Source organism: Marmota monax, unplaced genomic scaffold (assembly GCF_021218885.2).
Source record: "Marmota monax isolate L192 unplaced genomic scaffold, Marmota_monax_Labrador192_F-V1.1 WCK01_AAM20220418_F8-fsc00014, whole genome shotgun sequence".
NCBI lineage: Eukaryota > Metazoa > Chordata > Mammalia > Rodentia > Sciuridae > Marmota > Marmota monax.
Genome location: NW_026695222.1, coordinates 33,205,276 through 33,224,405, shown reverse-complemented (window position 1 = coordinate 33,224,405; position 19,130 = coordinate 33,205,276). Strand labels below are relative to the sequence as shown.

The following is a 19,130-nucleotide window of genomic DNA, read 5'->3' as shown; positions in this document are numbered from 1 at the left end:
GGGGAGAAGGTGAGGTTTCAGGACGGGGCTCAGGATCTGGAAAGGAAAGGGGCTTAGAGTCGGTGGAAAGCAGCCCAGCCCCAGGGCCCGCCCCCCGCAGAAGTTACGATGCAACAAGGAAGTCCCCAAGGCTCCCGGACGGAGCCAGGCAGGGCTCACGGGACAGCAGGAAAGCAAGCCCTGACCTCGCGGCATGGACACTGTACAGCGTCCACACAGCGTCCACGTATCAGAAGCTGGAAGGCCTCCTGCAGGGGCGGGAAGGGTGAGGAACGGGCCTGGCGGACCCGTGCTCGGAGCGGGCGGCTCACCAGAGCACACGGCGAGTTTGGAAACAGCCTGCTCCGCGCGTCCAGCGAGCAGATGGTGGAAAGGCCTGGAATTCACTCGCTTAGACACCTGAGCATCTGCTCCCTGACCGCAGGGTGTCGGATCAGTCAAGAGTCGGATCAGTAGCGAGGGCAGCAGAAAAACCAAAGGCCACCCAGGGAGGCCCCAGGGCACTGGGCAGGGCGGGACCAGGTCCCCAGCCCAAGGCCTGGGTTTGAATGGGCTCCACTGCTCACTGGACCTGGGAAAGTCACTTCTGTGGCCTCAGGGACCTCACCTGCACAGGGGGGACCCTACCAGCGCTCACCCAGTACAGGTGTGAAGGCAAGATGGCTTACTATTCCAGATGCCTTTAGAACAAATTGGTATACAATAGGCACCCAATAAATGCTGGCTAGTGTTATTTGCTGGGTTTAAGCCACCCAGCACCCACAGCTCCCAATGTTCACTTGGGGATCCCCTTCTCCCCATCCTTGGTCCATGAGGTTTAAGTCAGAACCAGGTTCTGGAGGTCCAAGGCTAGACCATGTGATCAGACCTGAGCCAATCAGAGCAACGGGGGCGCTTTGGCCTGACATCAGGAAGAAGCTCCCACTGTTTTCCCACTGGCTGACCAGCTCCATGTCATCCCAGTGTGACAATGGGTAGGCCCCATGCCACCTTGCCTCCCGTGGAGAGGACAGGGAAGCGGACAGAAGAGGGTAGGCCTGTGACGACATTTGAGACCTGGATCCCGCTGAGCCTGGAGGAGGAAGTTCACCTCTGACTGGCTTCTGGTTCGATAAGTTCCTCTGTCTCCTTCCAGAGGGTGAGCTCTTTTCTTTCTTTTGAGGTCAACTTCCTCCCTTTTGGACTCGCGAGAGACCTGATTCAGATCCCTTTTTCCCTTGGGTCATACTGAGCTGCTGTTCCCGTCACTTGCCACTTGCGACCAGAGGAGCCCCCAGGGCAGAGCGCGAGGAAGGCAGCTTGTGGAGTCAAGTGCAATTTGGGTCTCGGTTTCCCCATCTGACCACTCCGGAGCGTGGCTTTGGGGCTCCATGCTGGTGCTGGGGGGTGGAGCCTGGTGGGGTGAGTGGCCTTCCTGCCTGGCCTCCCTTGGTCCTCCCCCCCGCCGGGCCCCAGGTCTCTTCTACTGACGGCCCTTGGCACCGTGGACCCTTCACCTGGGGCTTCTGCTTGGTCTCACTGCAGGGCACCTGTCCCCTGGGAGCTCCAAGGCAGGGCTCTCTCTTGCTCACACTCCACCTCTGACGCAGCCCCTGATTCTTGCAGCCAGTCAGCACCTGCATCCTGAGCACCTACAAGGCACCAGGAAAATCCCTCATGGCTCAGACCCAAAGCCGATGGCCATGGTCCCCTGGATGGAACAGGGAGGGGCCAGCTGGTGGGGAACTCTGAACAGGTGGCCAACCAAGGACTCTCCGAGGTGACTCTTAGCCAGGGCTCTGAGGACATTGCTTTGTGGGGACTTAGGGGACCAGCAAGTGCCAGGGCCCTGGAGGTGCTCACCAGGTGAGGTGACCTGGGTCAGGTTTCCACGGGGTTCTTGTGCTGCCTGAGGGTGCTCGCCACAGTGCATGGGAGGGCAGGGGCTGGGACCAGGCGGCAGCAGTGCTGGCCAGGGGTGGACAGCTCTGGGTGGCGGAGAGACTACACCTGCCAGACGCTCCAGTCACTAGCCCTGTGTCACAACGTGCCTGAAACCGCGACAAACACCCGAGCAAGGCCCCACAGAACGCAGGGCTCCACCTGGAAATGTCTGGGCCACAGCTGGAGAGTCTCCGGGGTCTCTTGGGTCATCTGGAGGCTGTGGTGGGCACAGGCTGGCCATGGACCAGCGTGTTGACCCTGGTGGCCTCAGGGCGGGGTCTGAGTTCCTAGACCCTGAGCTGTCCCCTCAGACCCCGGCAATGCTGCTGTCCCCTCCACTGTCCCATAGAGGTCCTCCCAGACATCCTCCTGAGCAAGGCCTGGACAGATCCCGGGGAGAGGACCCAGATTTCCACGGAGGAGCAGAGGGGTCGCCCTGGAGACCAGCAGAGGGGTCTGGGGCCATGGCCAGGCAGGGGCAAGAGCCCAGGCCGACCTGCAGCACTGGCCCTTCTAGGGGTGAGGGGTCCCGGGGACCCGAGCTGCGTCTGCCGGGGCCGGAGCTGGTGTCACACCTCTAAGGACTTCCTGGGCCTCGCGGGGACGTGGGCTGATGTGAGGCCCCAGCCCCGCTCTTCATCTTAGGACCCCGGGGGGGGTCAAAGCCGTGGTGCTGGGGTCCAGCGGGTCCTGAGGTGGACAGAAAGGGAGGGGGCTGGCCCCGGTGACCTCTCCCTCCACGTGTGGACCTAGCTTCCTGGTTCCACTGGGGAGAGTCAGACAGACCTTCTTATCTGACATGTGAGGGCCCCCACTGCTCCTCACTGTGTCCCCTCAACCCCCGTCCTGTTCCAGACGGAAGGAGGACGCGCCCTGGCAAAGCCAGCCCCCTGGACAGTGTGGCCGGGGCCGCTCCCCCAGCCTCCCGCTGCCAGGCTCGGGGCCTCTGCGCAGGACCACTGTCCCCACGGACGCCGTCCAGGGGTCCAGGGGACACTGCTGTCCAGGTCTCGTCTTAACACCAGGAGCTGTTCTCCCGGGTGCTGCGGGGACAGCCTGAGACCCCGCGTCCCCTGCCTGGCCCAGGACAAGGGCAGCTCCTGGGACGCCTGGCCAGACGCAGGCTCCAGGGCAGGTGCCTTTGCAGTGAAGCAAAGGGTCCCCTCTGAAGGAGCGAGGCAGGTGGCCGGCACCCAGCACCCGTCCAGCGTGCCAGGTCCTGGTGACTGCAGGGCCACCGCCCACTCCCTCTGCTGGCTTCATCTCCCTGCTCCTTCCCTTATCTGGGAAGTGACTTAGAAGGTGTCCCCGCTCTGAGGGGCGCAGGCCCTTCTCCCAGGCCAGGGCCATTCCAGGTGGACCGCAGTCTGCAGGGGACACCGCAGGTGTGGCCCATCCTGGCCCATGCCAAGCAGCCCTCCCTCCAGGTGTGACATCAAACCATCTCTAGGTGTCACTGAATGTCCCCTGGGGGCAAAAGAGCCCCCGCCGAGAACCGCTGAGCGGCAGGGTGACATGGACCTCACAGCCACTGTGCCACGTGGTCGAGGGCCAGGGCCCTGGGCTGGCCTCAGGGGCTCGTGAGCATCACGAGGGGTCAGTGGTCAGTCTTGAGAGTGCAGAAAGGAGCAGCCTGTTACGGTCACAGTCACGGTCACTGTCCTGTCCTGACCGTGCCCGACTAGAGCTGAGGACTGCTGTGTCCCCCCTCTGGGAGCCACGTCCCCACCCCGTGGGACTCGGTGGGGGGGGGGTCCTGCAGGCAGCCTGAGGTCTGGTCACCTCTGGAAGGCGACCCCTGTCTGCAGTGGCCTTTGGGTGGAGCAGGGACACAGACTCACAGGCCCACAGGGGCCAGGCAGGAGGCCTGGGGAGTGGAGGGTTCAGATTTGGGGCAGGAGGGAGGGGAGGCCTGGGCCACACGGCAGACCCCGTTTCACAGTGAAAACTTCAAGTCCATGTTAAACTCTGGGAGAGCCAAGGCCTCGGAAGGTGGCCAAGGAGCTACCTGCAGACCTTCAAAGCCGTCTCGTCTTTCCTGAGCACTGACTATGTGCCAGGGGCTGTGTGTGCCAGGCAGTGGGCATGGGGCAGGCCTTTGTCCTCAGATCCTGGCACCCTGGTGGGGCAGACAGACACCAAAGAGGAGATTTGGACTGTCTGGTGAGCTTGAAGGAAGCTGTCACAGTGACAGGAGAGAGGAATTTGGGAGCTGAGACCAGAAGGTGGGTGAAAAAAAAAAAAAAAAAAAAAAAAGGGAGACATTGGGCTAATGAATGCCGTTCTCAAACCACCATAGAGGGTACTCCATTATCAAAAAACGAACAAGGACCAGGTGTTTATCCACAATATCGTGGAGAAAGGCATCGGGCTCCATTGCCAAAAAACGGACAGGGGGGCCCAATGCTCCGGGGCCCAAAACCACAAATATACGGAGCACTGGAGGAACCCAGCAACCCCATCAGGGTAGTGCCCAGGACACATTGTCCATCAGATCCCTCATCAGACAAACCAGAGGGAGCGCAGGGTTGGACATCTGCGCCTCCGCCAGAGCAGTACTAACTCCAGAGATGGGAGTTCAAATCATTCCCACAGGGGTGAAAGGACCTCTTCCCAAAGGAACAGTAGGCTTATTATTGGGACGCAGCTCTTCTACTCTAAAAGGACTTATGATAAGTCCTGGGGTAATTGATCCCGATTATGAAGGTGAAATAAAAATTATAGCCAGTTCTCCAAAGGGTATATCAGTAATTTCACCAGGAGATAGAATAGCACAATTACTAATAATACCCAGCCTACATGATAAATTTTCCAGTCGTACTGTAGAAAGAGGTTCCAAGGGATTAGGCTCCACAGGTGTAGATTGGGCTATGCTTTCTTTAAATTTAGATTCTCGCCCCATGCTAAAACTAAATATTCAAGGACATGAATTTAATGGGCTACTGGATACAGGTGCAGACCTTAGCATCATCTCTCGTCAAGAATGGCCAAAACATTGGCCATTACAAGAAGCCACTCAAACGCTTCGAGGCCTAGGAGTGGCGACTAATCCCCATAGAAGTGCAATGGTATTAGATTGGAAGGATCCTGAAGGATGTGAAGGAACTATACAGCCATATGTATTGGATCATCTTCCCGTAAATTTATGGGGACGAGATGTCCTAGATCAATTAGGTTTGACATTAACAAATAACATCAACCAAAATGCACCCACTATTATGACTAGACAAGGTTTTAGGAAAGGAAAAAGATTAGAAAAACAAGAACAAGGTATAGCAGCACCAATACAAATAGATCAAGGAACAGACAGACATGGGTTGGATTTTCAGAAAGGGCCACTGAGACAATAAAAATTACTTGGAAATCAGAAAGACCAGTATGGGTTCCTCAGTGGCCCCTGACTAAAGAAAAGATACAAGCAGCCCATGACCTGGTCAAACAACAATTAGCAGAAGGACATATACAACCTTCTGTATCTCCCCGTACGGGCCACCAAATGCCGCAGTCTGGCTGGGCACAATCAGGAGCCACTTGTCAAAAGAAACTAACTTTATTTTTAGAACCACACACGACAAACAAAATAGTCTCTCAGGAAAAACCCTCAGAGCCTCAACTGCCACCACCGGCTTTCCACAAGCCTCTACTTCCAGCTGCCAGCAACGCTGCTTATGGACAAAGTGCTTCCTAAGCAAAGAAAAAGCACACGCAAAGGCCCTGCGGTGGGAATGAGCAGAACGAAGCCGGACATGGCAGAAGCAGGGAGCAAGAGCCACAAGATGGCATGGGTGAGGGGTGGCTTTCCCCGGCCCAGGATTGGGGGCAGGCCACGCCCTCTGTCCTCCCTGGGCCCTAGAGGAAATGGGAGTCAGATACAGGCATTCCCACCTCCGCTCTTTGTCTCACTGAGCACAAAAGCTCCTGGTTGGTCACAAAGTTACTTCTGCAAAAGGCCTTTGGCCAAAAGCAGTGAACTGGGGCTAAGAGTCATTACTCGTGCCTAACTGTGGGCTGGCGCTCAGCAGGACTGCCACGGCCGCCCGCCCCCGGAGCCCCACCTTGCCCCTGTGTTTCAACCCCACACGTTCCTGGCCCGTGTGCACCCCACGGAACACGCGTGTGTCCCAGGGACTGCCACTTCCCCCGGGAAGAGCACACAGAGGGTGAAAGGACATTCGGAGCCCCGGTATTAATAACCCAATCACCCCCGCTGTCCCCGCCGCGCCCCATCACGGCCTCGGGAACGGCCGATGCCCGCAGTGGCTCCAGAAGCTGGGGATGGCGAGGGCTGCGGCGCCCCACAGGGTGGGTCCAGAGGCGGGGGCACCCAGCGTGGCATCAGCCGGGTCAAGGCCCCCCACAGGGGCCAGCAGCAAGCCCCCCCATTTTCCAGATGAGGATGCTGAGGTGCCACTGGGAGTCGGCATCACCCATAGAGAGAAAGGGGTCCCAGGCCCCCAGCGGCACCTGGACGACAGGGACCCTGACCAGAAAGGCTGTGACGCGGGCGTGGGCGCCTGCTCAGTCTCCACGACGTCGTTCATTTTACGACGCCAGCTGCTTCTCTGGGGGGAGGGGCACTACGCAGGGGCCTCGCAGAAACCTCCAGCTCTGGCCCCCTTCAAGAGGGCCACCCGCTCCTGCCAAGGGTGACCCTGCGACCAAGCGAGGTCCATCGGACTCGCTGTGCCCCGGCCTCCCGGGTGAGGGGTCCAGGGCCCTGTGTAGCTGGCGCTCCTGCCCAGAGGCCTCTGGGACTCCCCTAGCTCCTGCCCGGTCCTTCCCCCAGCCTGGCCCCGGCCTTCCCAGCCTTGTCCTGGGTCTCCCAGCTCCTGCCGCCGAGTCCAGCAGGGGTGGGAGGCCAGCCAAGGCCACTTGTAGCCTGTGGTACCCGGTGACTTCAGCAGACCCTGAAGGCCCCACTGTCTGGCATTCACGCCCCGGCAGGCCTACCCCAGGCAGCCTGGCTGACTCTGTGGCCAGTTGTGACCCAGAGGTGGCAGAAGTGAGGCCAGATTGGGGCTAAGGCCTGAAGCCTTCACTTCTGAGCCCCCTGAAGCCAGGCTCCCTGCAGCCACCAGGTGGGGAGGAAGCCAGGCAGCCGCATGGAGGGGCCAGGTGGCCGCTGACCCCAAGTGAGCTCCTGACTGGTGACCCGCTGAGCTGCCAGCCGTCCGAGCGGAGCCAGCTCGGGAGGACCCCTGTCAGCCCCCAGCATCTCAGGGCCAGGAAGGGGACCCACCACTCACTCGCTCAGGGCCACCAATCGGGGCCTCACGGGCCGCCTCAGGCCCCTCACTGTGCTGGTAGGTGCCTGGTGACAGGTTCTCAGCAGACAGCAGCTTCATCATCACCAACAAGCTGGCCAGGCACTGTCCACTCAGTGTGGCCTTCGGTGTGAACATGTCACCGCAGGGGACACACTCGAGTGCCATGTGGGCTGGGCAGGGAACCCCACGGGTAAAGTGGGCCTGTGTAGAAAGGCCACCATCCTCTCCCCGTCCCACGTGACTACTTATAACAGAGGAGCAAGAACAGGGGCATCAACAGGGGCATCAGCAGGGGCCATGACACCCACCGAGAGCTTGGTCCAGCCTCGGGCAGCGGGGATGGGGCAGGGCGAACCCGGGCCACAGCCAGACGGGACCTGTGACCCCTACTTCTCAGGAGGAGCCCCAAGTCCTAACCGTTAAGACGTGAAGTCCTGAAATGTTAAAAACCTGACAACTAATTTTCTAAAAAGTTGAGAATAGCGCACAGGTTCAAAAAAAGTTCTGGGAGTCCAAGACGGCCCCCGGCCAGCACTGGTGCTGCCCTTCCTAGCAGGATGGCCGCAGGGAGCGGCTGCTGTGTCTCAGCTTCCTCGTCTGTAAAACGGGGACGGGACACCCCGGCAGCACTGAGCTGTTCAGTGTGCGCATGAGCAAGGGCCCGGCGCCCACGGGTACCAGAGACGCCCTCTGCTGGACCCGAGTGAGCCTCGGGAGTGGGGTCAGGGAGGAGGCGGGAGGAAGCCGGCCTGGAGCGCCCTCCAAGATGTCACGCCCAGGGGGCCTGGCACAGTCCCTGCGATGGCATAAGTGTACGGTCCCCGAGAGCGGCTGGGGCTAGGGAGTGTGAGAAGCAGCCCTCCTGTCCCCACCTTGGCTCTACCAGTGACCGAAGGGCTCTGACTCCCTCGCCCCAGCAGTCACCTTGAAGCAAGGGCACCTGATGACGCCGACTCAGACTCCGCACCCCGGCGGAGCGCCAGGCCTGCCCCAGGTGCTGGGGCTCAGCGGGGAACAAGACAGCAAAGCCCCCCAGCCCCAGAGCTTACTGTCCAGCAAAGGGAGAGGACAAGGACAAGCCCTTTGAGTGTGGCATGTGTCCTGCACGTCAACAAGGTGCCATCCTAGCATTCTGAGGAGGTGACGCTGGAAGGATCAGAGGAGGCAGACTTGGGGAGCTGTGGGGGGGCACAGTCCAGGCAGAGGAGCAGCAGGTACAAAGGCCCTGAGGCTGGAAGGAACTTGGCTGCGTCCGAGGACCAGAGGGACCAGAGGGGCAGGCGCGACAGGCACAGGAGCGGGGAGAGCCACCTCTCCGAGCCAGGAGTCTGGGCTTTGTTAGGTCCAACGGGCCCTTGGAAGGAGCCTTTCGGGACAGCTGCCCTCGCTCCAGGAGCCCTCTTGGGACCTAGCGGAAACGCCCTGCAGAAGGACCCCGCCAGGACCCTCCCTCTGCCTGAGTAGCTCTCCAGCAGGACGTTGAGTCGCCGGGCAGCTGCTGGGCCCCGACTCCAACCCCAAGGCACCCGGTCAGTCTGCCTGGGTGTGGCCTGGGCGCAGGGGCTTGGGAGACTGCGAGGGACGCCTGAGCCACTCCGGAGCACCTTCCCACGCACATGGTGACCGGCCTCCTCGGGCCCCCAGGGGGCGCAGGGTCCTGGCTGGAGGTCAGGCCCTGGGCTTTGCTTCTTCTCTGACTTGGCCCCAAAGAAGGGCTGGCCGCGGCCCGGTGGCTCCAGAGCACACCAGCCAGAAGCTGCAGAATCCGGCTCGAGGGCCAGCGTCACCTCCGATGGCTGCCACCTCTCCAAGCTGGCTTTCCCTGTGTGTCACAGGGAGGTCAATGGCTTTCCTTACAGGCAGAGTGGCCAAAAGACCAGGGGCTTTGGCCAGGTGCCAGAGCACTTCAAAAAGCTCAGAAAGGACCTACAAATGTGACAGTGATGACCGCCGTGACAACGCGGCTTCCATGTGACTGGCCTTGTTCCAGGGTCCCTAACTCCAGAGGAAGCTGCCAGCCCCTCCCCAGCTTACAGAGGGGAGTGCAGCTCAGAGAGGGTAAGTGACTTGCCCAGCCCCACACAGCTCCCACGAGGGTGGGCTTGGCCTTGAACCCAGGTCACAGAGCCCCCCCCCCCCGCCCCGCTCTGAGCCCCTCGGGACAGGCTGATGGTCATCGTTCTGGTCATCACATGACTGGGACGCATCTGGTGGGGGGCACGGGCATGTTGGATAGTTTGAGGCTCCACCGTGGAGAACCCCCACTTCCAGCACAGCCCTTGAAGTTCCCAGGGGACCCTCATGCAGGTAGAAAAGCCTGAGGTCCCTGAGCCGAGACATGGCTCTGACTCTCAGATAGACAACATTTGTGCCTGGCTTTACCCTACACTGGAGTAAAGCGCGGAAGACGGGTTTGTTCCACTTGGAGACTTCGGGAAACCCCCTTGTTCACGGCCATCCTGCCTATAGCACCTGAGCTGCCCAAACTGCCCACCGGCGTCCAGCTGATTGGCAGCTGTCAGGCTGACGTGATCTTCCCCATCTGGGCATCTGGGAGCGCAGGTCTGCTCGTGCAGAGCCGGGCACTTACGAACTGCAACACTCACGCTCCCTGTGGGTTACGGGCACCTCTCTGGTGAGATGTGGAGGTGGCTCATATGATCTATGAGTCTGTTTCAGGCAAACCTGGGGAAAGTATTTGCTGGAAGAAGACAGCGATTGGTTTGCTGATCTGGGAAATACTGGGCTAAGTCAAGCAGCAAACCAAACACCTCCCCATGTTTGGTTTGGAGGTGAGCACAGAACCTAACCCTGGGCCAATGAGACATAAAGCAAAGTGTGCCGGACAGTGGGTGCTCCTAGAAGGATTTTCTTCTCTGAGTAAAAGGGAGTCAGCAAGGAGTACTCCTCTATGTTCCCACTTTGCTGGGGGATGTGATGTCTGGGATTGTGGCAGCCACACTGACCCCATGAGACAACAAAGTTGAAGACAGAAGAGAACACAGGGACAAAGGCTAGGAGGAGTCTGGGCTTTGGACGACATGGATGTACTGATGACTAAGCCCTGGACTCCCCTGATTTTGCTATGCAAGAAATAAACATTTCTACTGCGTAAGCCACTCTGGGCCAGTAGCTCTGCTACTCCAAGTGAACACACCTAGATCCACAAGCAAATAACTAAGACTCCAAGTCAATAAGAACCCCGGTTGGCGTTCCTGGTCTCTGGTCAGGCCTGTGGACAGCATCTCTGTCCACAGATTTTGTGCAGTCCAACTTTAACCAAATGCGAGTGTCTCTGGGACTCCCGAAGGCGGATGGTTCCCTTAAAGTTCTGCCTCATGGCTACTGAGGTGGGTCAGCTGCCCACTGGGGTCTGGACCACAAACCAGTAAGAAAGCTGTTGGCAACATCCCTCCCGGACACATCTGGCACCCACCTGGCCAAACATACCTCGGGTACTACTGGTCCCCAGGGATGGCCCTGCCCCCACCCCCCTCCAGACCTGCTCCTAAGAACTCCTGAGTCTGGGATGGAATCCACCTCGTCTCCAGCGGAGCCAGGTGCGAGCGGCAGAGGGGAGGCCTTTCATAAGACGAGGCTGCAGGTCAGAGGCCAGCGCCGCCGGGCACCGTGTGTTTTGGAAACGTATTAAGAGACTGTGGGGAATCAAAGCGCTCCGGCTGGAGAGGATCCCGAGGCCCTGGTGGAGGAGCATCTCCGGGCCACCGCTGCCCCACCAAGGAGGCTTCCCGCTACCCACCGGGCTGGGAGCCCACCCTCCCCCCAGGCAATTTCCCAAGGGCCCTGCGGAGTGCCCACTGTTTGTTTTTCTCTGCTAATCATGGGGCAGAGAGGCTGCGGACAAGGGGAGGCTCAGCCTGAGCCCTCAGTGACTTCTCCACCGTCGGAGGGGAGCACAGGTCTGAGGGGAGCATGTGGCATGCCAAAAATATTCATGGTAGATGCTGGGAGGCCCCGGGGGTGGAGGGGAGAACGCCACGCTGGGAACACGACGCATTCCCCTGGAGCAGCGTGTCCAGCCGGGGCTTAAAATAACACAGATATGCACCGACTCCCAAATCCAGGTCACCAGCCACTCGGCAGACTGCGGCCCCAGATCCACCACCCACAGCTTCCCGAGGACGGTGGAGAGTCGGAGCCCACGCTTCCCGGGCTCAGGCCGCTCGCCCCCTCCCCCAAGTCCCCTTTCCTGGTTTCCCCATTAGGGACCCAAGCCACCAGGCTGCCAATCACCTGATTCCTTGGCGCTGTGGGACGGGCTGGGGACTGGACCACTCCTGTGTGGGCAGCCCCTCCTGGGCACTGGGGTGTTCAACCCCGGGTTTCACCCACCAGGGGCCAGCAGCGCCCCCCACAGTGGACAGGCAAAAACACCTCCGGACCCCGCTCCACATGCCCCACGGGGCAAATCGCCCTTGGCAAAGAGCACTTGACCCACCAGAAATAGCCCCGGTGCACCCAGTTCACAGGGTCTCCACTGACACCACCACCCAGGTCACGGTCGGCTCCCAGTGCACTGCGAACACACCTGGCCCTGTCCCAGCTCTGCCCAGAAGCCCCGGCCTGGCAGCAGCCACAGGATTGCCTTGAAACTCCCATCATGCCACCCTGGACTTCAAGTCTCCAAGGCTTTCTCTTTCATTTAAACAAAGTCTGAACTTCTCACCTCTCCCTTCCTGCCACTCCCTACCAGAACCTCTCTGAGCGACCCAGATGGACTCCTCCTCCTACCTCTGGGCCGTACCCCGGCTGCACTCTAGACCTGGAGGGCTCTCCCCCCAGATTCCCCCAAGGTCATCTCCTTCCTAAACTTTAGGGCACAGCCCAAAGGTCACCTTCCTCAGAGAGGCCATCTGCCTAAGCTGTCCCCAGCCACTGTCCCCCCAGTGCCATCATGGTTTATCACCCTGTTTCCACGGTAGGGCTTTTCACTGAGGCCACCTTGTCCGTGGGCGTGTCTCCTTGTGACCTGTTTCTGGCCCCCTTGACAGTCCCAGGGCCTGACACGGGGCCTGGCTTACAGCAGATGTCCGCCCAGCACGTGGGTAACTGGAAGGCCCTCTTGGGTTCTGCAGTCGAGTTCAAGATGAGGGATACCCATCAAGCACCCCCACATATCTCAGCTCCTGGCTTTCTGCAGCAGAAGGCAAACCCTGTTCCAGGGCCCCTTTCCCAGACCTTCTGAGGCACGTGGTGTGCCGAGCACTCCCCGCACTCCCCGGGAGCCTGATTCAGCAGGGACTGGCCAAGGGCCTGGAGTCTGCATTTTTTAAGCAAATATGTCAAGACGCTTCTCATGGCGGGGAGGTTCGCACGCCCAGGGTCAAGGCCAGGCTGCATCCCTCGTGTGTGGAAGAGCTGAGCCGGGCCTCTGCTGCCTGAGGACCCTCGTGGAGGGGGGAAGGCGGTGCTCCCGGGGTCCTCACTGGGCCAGAGGTGGAGACAGGTGCCTCTGACTGTGGCTGCTCACCTTAGTGTGGTCACTTGCTTCCCCCCAAACCAGGGCTCCCTTCCACCGAGGACCCCCACTTGTGTTCTTGAGGCTTTGGGGGCCCGGCAGTGAGCTTCCCAGGGTGGAGCCTGAGGCTGGCCTGAGCCAAATGCCCGTCAGGCTTCCCTTGGGTGTGGCACTGGTTTGCCTGAGCACAGGACAATAGCACAAGAGGGGTACCTGGGGGCTCAGGTGGGATCTACCTTCAGGTAGAGGTTTGTTCTTTCCTTTTGGGATCAGCCAGAGGGGATGAGAGGGCAGCTCCTTTGCAGGGGTCTTGCCCTTCATTATGACGACCGCCAGTGTTCACCTGTCAGACGCTGTGCTTCGTACTTGGCGTTGATGATCTCACGTCACCCTTTACCACACACCAGGGGCTGGGTGCTAGGATCAGCGTCATTTGTGGGAGAACGCTGGAGCCCAGAGAGGCTTGGTCACATGCCCCCGTCTCACTGCTGGGCAGGTGGCCAGGAGGACCGGCTGTCCTAACCACCGTGCCCGTGGCTGCCAGAGCCTGCCGCCCTCGGAGCTGGAGAGGCGTGAACACAGCACAGAGACGAGAGGAACGGTTCTCACAAGAAACCCGAGCCCTGCGTCCAGCTGCTCTCGGGCCACAGTCCCCTTAGATTTGGGGGTTATGAACACCCATAGGCTGCTGCTTTTTTAGCTGGTTTGATTTTTTTTCTTTCTGTTGCTTCCAAGAGAAAGGATCCTGATTGCTCTACAGTCCTTCTAGGAAAATACCCCTCCAATTCCATTCGCAACTTGCACGCAGCAGCTGCTCAGTGAACACCAGCAGAGGCGGGTGAGCCCTGGCTTCCTGCCCACCAACTGCCAGGTCTGTAACCCTAACGCCCAACTGCAGCCAGCCCAGCGCATCTTCCCCCCCCAGGCTCCAAGTGAGGCCTAGTTCCCTAGCAACCACCCCAATTAGGCAATCATGCCATTTATCAGGATGCCAATTAATTATAATGATCTTAATGATCTCCCAATTAGATACAGCCTTGGGTCTGGCTGGAGCCGGGGCATCTGCAGGATGCCCACCAGGGCCCGTGACAAGGCGGCCTGCAGAGGCAGACCCCAGGGAGGCCCCCTCACCTGCCGTCAGTGCTGAGCTCCACCTTCCACACCCGTGGCCAGGCTGGGCCCAGCCACCCCGGACTCCATCACCAGCCACAGGAGCGTCTCCCGCCAGGAGGATGTCCATCCTCTGGCCATGGTGCTTTTAAGGGCTCAAGTCATTACTTCAGATTCTGGTAGCTTTTTCTTGAGCCCCGTTTGGTGTTTCACTTTGCATTTTGATGGGGGCGGTGTACTCAAGCTCAGCGGAAGGAAAAAGCATTTCGCAGCTGCTTGCTTTCCTTGGGGCAAAAAACTCCACCCCCCAAAACCAAAAAAACACCCCAACGCAAACTCGAGACTCCCTAGTCAGCGGGGGCTTCTGAGCAAGAAAGAGCAGTTTTACTAACTCTGCGTTCTTCACTGAGCATGGATTTTTCTTTTTCCTCCAGTTGGATAAAAAGGCCAAGGTCGTGGAGGAGGAGGATCCAGAGGTTCTGAGTGGAACCTACAGCCCCAGGGCTTCACCACTGACCCTGCCAGCAAGTCACACTCTACGCCCCAGCATCCAACGGTCCCAGCACCCGCCCCTCAGGGTTTCTTATATCACATTTAAGTGCTCTGAATGTACTTGGCCATTAACACTAGCCAAGCACTGTCCACCGAGCTTACAACAAACCCTTCTTGTAACTACAGGCTGGCCAGGATGCGGAGAGCCTTCCGCAGGACAGGGCTTCTGGTGGGGGGAAGGGAAAACTCTGAGAACAGACACACACTTGAGGAGAGCATGATTGTCCCCTCTGCTGACCCAGGAGCCTAGAAGCTGCCCCCTTGAGGCAGGCCCGGGCAGAGGAGTCCACTCAAGCCAGGACAACAGAAGGGGAAACATCCCAAGTCAAAGGCGGACTTCAAAGGGCAGGCTGTGAAATGGGCCTTGGGATGGCTGCTGAGGCAGGTCTGGGGTGGGGACTCGAGCACGTGCTTGCGTATTCATGGTCACACACAGCCACAGAGAGAGCAGTGCCTCCCAAGCCCAGGTTTTTTCAATCAAATCATCAGTCAACCCTTAAGTCTGAAAACTTAACATGTTATTAGGGGTTTCAGAAAAAGCCATAAATTCAAATAAAAAAACCAAGAAGTAAACACAAAGCCCAAAGCCACACTGACCCTCAGCCATGGCAGAGACACCAGCACTGTGCCTTTCTGCACACACACTTGCCGGACACGGTGTCCTCCTGAGCAGACACCCATGTGCCTCAGCCAAGATGCATGTCCCCAAGCTGCCCTTCTGGGACTCAGTTCCAGGGGGCTGGCGGCCCTGAGCTCTCCTCCATAACTGGACCTGCAAGGCTTAGGGGGAGGGGTCTTCGGTGCCCTCCCCCTTTCTGTCTTTAACAAATGGCTTTAATTAACCCCACTCCTTGTGTAGGGGGAGGCGGAGTCACAGTGAGGAGCCCCCCTCACTACCAACTGCAAGAACGATTCAGGGGAGAACAAATCTGGGGGTGTCCTCCAGAGAAAGCCCTTCTCAACAGCTCCCTGTCACCCCAGAGACTTGGCTCCAGAGCCTCCTGGGGGCACGGGGGCGGGGAGCAGGGGACAGATGGAGGGGGGAGAGGACGGTGTCCGGACAAGCACAGATGAGCAAATACCCAGATTCAGACGTCAGCTGAATGTAATTACTTGGTTAATTAAATATTGACTTTTAACTCAAAAAGTGATTAAAACAAGCTGCAGGAAAGACTGTCCAGCAAGGGGGCGGGGCGAGCCAGAACTTTTAAGAAGGGGGAGGGGTGGGGGAGGGGTGGGGGAGGGCTGTGGCCAGAAGGCTTTGCAGCTCGCCCTACTGTGTGCAGGGGCGTGGTCCTCAGGGTTCCGCGGGGAGGGGAGAGTGGGCAGGGGCCACAGTGCCAAGCCAGGTTTGGGGGTGTCTCCCTACGCTCCCCCAGCTGCCCTCCAAGAGACCGGGGCTCCTGTGCACGGGCTGGTACCTTCGTTCATCCCCTTTCCCTGGGACAGAGCTCAGCTCCGGGCACGAGAGATGCCCCATAAAATGTTTGTAGAAGGAATGAATGAACTACTATATGGAATATTTTATAAAATGCACTCCTAGTATCGCTGCAGCTTCACCGTAGACTTCTGAAACCCCAGGAGACCCAGGAGGGGCGCATCTCTCTGCAGGGCGTGGAAACGGGTTCTGACCTGGTCTGGGAGGAAGTTTGCCTTTTCAATCTTGTTTGTCCTTTCGGTATCTGCGACTCACTCTGAAGATCCCGTCCACTGCCTTTTCGGGTCCTGCCCGGACAAGCCCCACGTGCGCTGGCTTCTAGTCGATCCTTTGGGTCTAAACCCAGAGGGCTCAACGAGGCCGTGCCCCAGCGGCCGGTGGGCCCCAGCGCGCTTTCCCCCGGGCCACCAGGACTCGGAGTGGCGCGTCCACGGGTCAGGGGCGCGGCGGGAAATCCTGGCCTGCACGCCCAGCCCGCCGGCGGGGTCAACCAGGTCACCCCCCTGCGGCCCGCCGGCGCCGGAGCCTCCCGCCAGCCCGCAGGGTCCCACCTCCGCGCTGCGCTGGGGCCGGAGCAGGGCGGCCGGGGCTGGCGCGGCTCACCTGGGCGGCGCTCGCGGCCATGCTCGCCCGGGTGAGGCTCCGGCTGCAGAAGCCCGCGCCGCCCGCAGCCCGGCCCGCCGTGCCCCGCGCCCGCTCACTCACCCGCGCGCTCGGCCGGGGCCTCACCCGGAGTGGGGCGCTCCGCCTCTGCTGCAGCCCAGCCGGGCCGCGGGGCGCAGGGGACTCCGCGCCGCTGCCGCCGCCGCCGCTGCTGCATCCCCGGCGAGAGCCGCGCTCCTCCTCCGCCTCTCCCCGCCCCGGCCCCCGCCCGGCGCACCGCCCTCGCCAAAGTCCGTCTCCGCGCCCCGCCCGGCCGCTCCGAGTCGCCCCGGCCCGGCCGACCGCGCGGCCCGAGCCGGCCCCCGCCTGCCCGCCTGCCCGCCTGCCCGCCTGCCCGCCTGCCCGCCTGCCCGCCTGCCCGCCTGCCCGCCTGCCCGCCTGCCGGCCGCGGCGCGGGGGAGGCGGGCGCGCGCCGGGGCGGGGGCGCCAGGCCGGAGCGGGAGCGGCGGGGCCGGGGGACATGCGGCGGCCTCCCCACGCCCCTGGAGAACGAGCGCTTTACCTCGGGGACGCACGGCCCGCCGACCCGGCCCTGCTGCCCCCCGCGCACGGCCCTCGCCGCGAAGTCCGGCTTCGGACCGGGCAGCCGGCGCGAGCGGGGGTCCCGCGGCTCCCGGCCTCCGCTGCCTCCGGACCCGGCTGGCCGCGCTCCCGCCGCCGAGCGCGCACCCTCGCTGGGACACAGACGCACACTCACCGACACACACTCGCTCCTGCTCGCCCTCGGCGGAGAGTTGAAACAGATGTGGGATTCGCCCAGGAGCTGGAAACAGGGAGGGACGCGAGCCAGAGCCGTGCGTGTGTGCGTGTGTGTGCGTGTGTGTGTGTACGCGCCAGCCACACCGACGAGGGGCACTTCTAATAAATCAAACATCGTAATCAAGTCGGGGGGCCATCGATCAGGCCACTTGGCTGGGAACGGAGAGATCCCTGCCCCTTCTGCTTCCTTTTTCTCCTCCCTCCGAGCTGGAAGGAGCCAAGTGTCCTCGGGACGTGCGACAGCCCGGCCAGGCGCTCCCCTCGTAATGACACGTTAATAAATGTTTTCTTTTATCTGTTTTCACAAGGGCTCGCCCCGGTCTGCAAGCACCCGACTGCTTTTGCTCAAAGCCGTGCGCTCGCCTCTAACTACACACATTTGCCATTGGAGAAGCCGGCTCCAGGCCGAGCTCCAAGCGGGATCGCAGGGAGAACTACCCACGCGCCCGGGCCTTCCCACGCGCCTCGGAAGCTCTCCCGGAAATTAACTTGAGCCCAAGTGAACACAGCAGCGTTGCCCAGAGATGGCCCGAGAATAGAAAAGAAAGACGAAACGGGCTTCCCGCGAAAGCGGGGAACTCCACTCAAGGTGGCGCTGTCTGCCGCGGTTTCCCGTCCCCACGGTCACGCCAGGCAGGAGGGGCAAGGGGCTGCAGGGTGGGCGGAGAGCAGCCCAACCAACCAGTAGCCACAGGACTTAGAGCTGAGCTGCCAGGGGGAGACCAACCCTGGTGGGGAAACAGCACTTGTAGGCAGGAGGAACGTGCCTAGACCCCGTGGTCTTCTTCAGTATCATTATACCCATTTCACAGATGTGCAAACCGAATCACAGAGGTTAGGTGACTGGCCCAAGGTCATACTAGCCGTGGACCCAGAATTTGAACCCAAGAAGCCTGGCTCCAGAATTATGTGCTAAAACCCTCGGCTATTATTATCTTCCCACTGAACACCTCCTTGCCCTGGTATTATCTTTTGAGTTTCGTGCTAGTTAGTGTTTTCAGATTAAGCAAATACTAATAAATGACCATTGTGGGGGCCTATTAATGCTGACAAGTTCTTTGAAGTTTATCTGAAATTCAAATAGGGTGTCCTGACTAGGTTAGGGGCTCTAGTCCCCTTCCCAGAGTGTCCCTTGGTCATTCCAGTTTAATCTTGAGTCTAAATGAATCAGAAAAATCTTGAACTTGCTTTTCTAAATCAGGTGCTAGCCCCACAGAGGCGGCTGACCTGTCCACCGCCTGCCTGGGAAGATGCATCGCTGAGCTTCTTCACTTCCGTGGACCCAAACCTATGGAGACCCCTCCCCTTCTGCCTCATCTCTGCAGAAGGGGACACATTGACCGCAGTGCTGTCCAGGAGATGTATGTGGCAGGCCTCGTATGTAATTTGGAAATCTCTAGTAGTGGCATTAGAAAATCAAAAGAAACAGGTGAAATCGGTTTTAATCACGTAGTTTCTTTAACCTTGAGTGTCCAAGGGTCTTCAACATGTATTCAATGTAAAAAAATCCATGAGATAGCTTGCATTTTTTTGTTATTCTGGTAAATCCCTGGTGTGTTTTCTCTTTATGGCACATGTCCGTTTGGAGCAGCCAGAAAGGTAACGGGTCTTGTCCGCAGTCACAGAGTTGACAGGTGGATCGCGGCCCTTTGGAGGCTGAGCCTGGCTTTGGAACCCAACAGGAGCGGTCATTTCTAATAAGTCCTCAGAGCTCCAGGGGCCCCAGGGTGGGAGGGGAGGGGGCTGGGGCAGGGCTGCCCTGCTCTGGAGACTGTTCTGGAGGTGGGGGGATTTCCAGCACAAGGAAGTTCAGAACCACGCCTGGCCGCTTCCCGACATGAAGGGGCTCTCCTGTCCCTGTGAAGGTCCGGCCGGTGGGTTTCTACCGGATCCTTCCTGCTTTATCAGAGGACCTTGATAACAGTGCCCTGGGCTGTGT

At 59.9% G+C, this 19,130-nt stretch overlaps 1 protein-coding gene across 5 annotated transcripts in view; it reads right to left on the bottom strand.

Moving 5' to 3' along the window:
• Sulf2 (sulfatase 2) overlaps nucleotides 1-17,566 on the bottom strand; it is an 85,489-nt gene extending 67,923 nt beyond the window's left edge. The window contains exon 1 of one of the 5 annotated variants that reach the window (XM_058575543.1): nucleotides 17,130-17,566. The gene's annotated coding sequence lies outside the window, so the exon portion shown is untranslated. Of the gene's footprint in view, nucleotides 1-15,963; nucleotides 16,160-16,474; nucleotides 16,588-16,934; nucleotides 17,021-17,129 lie in introns of those variants that run through there. The other 4 variants (XM_046432888.2, XM_046432890.2, XM_046432887.2 and 1 more) reach the window with 4 other exon arrangements.
• Between the last annotated feature and the right edge of the window lie 1,564 nt (nucleotides 17,567-19,130).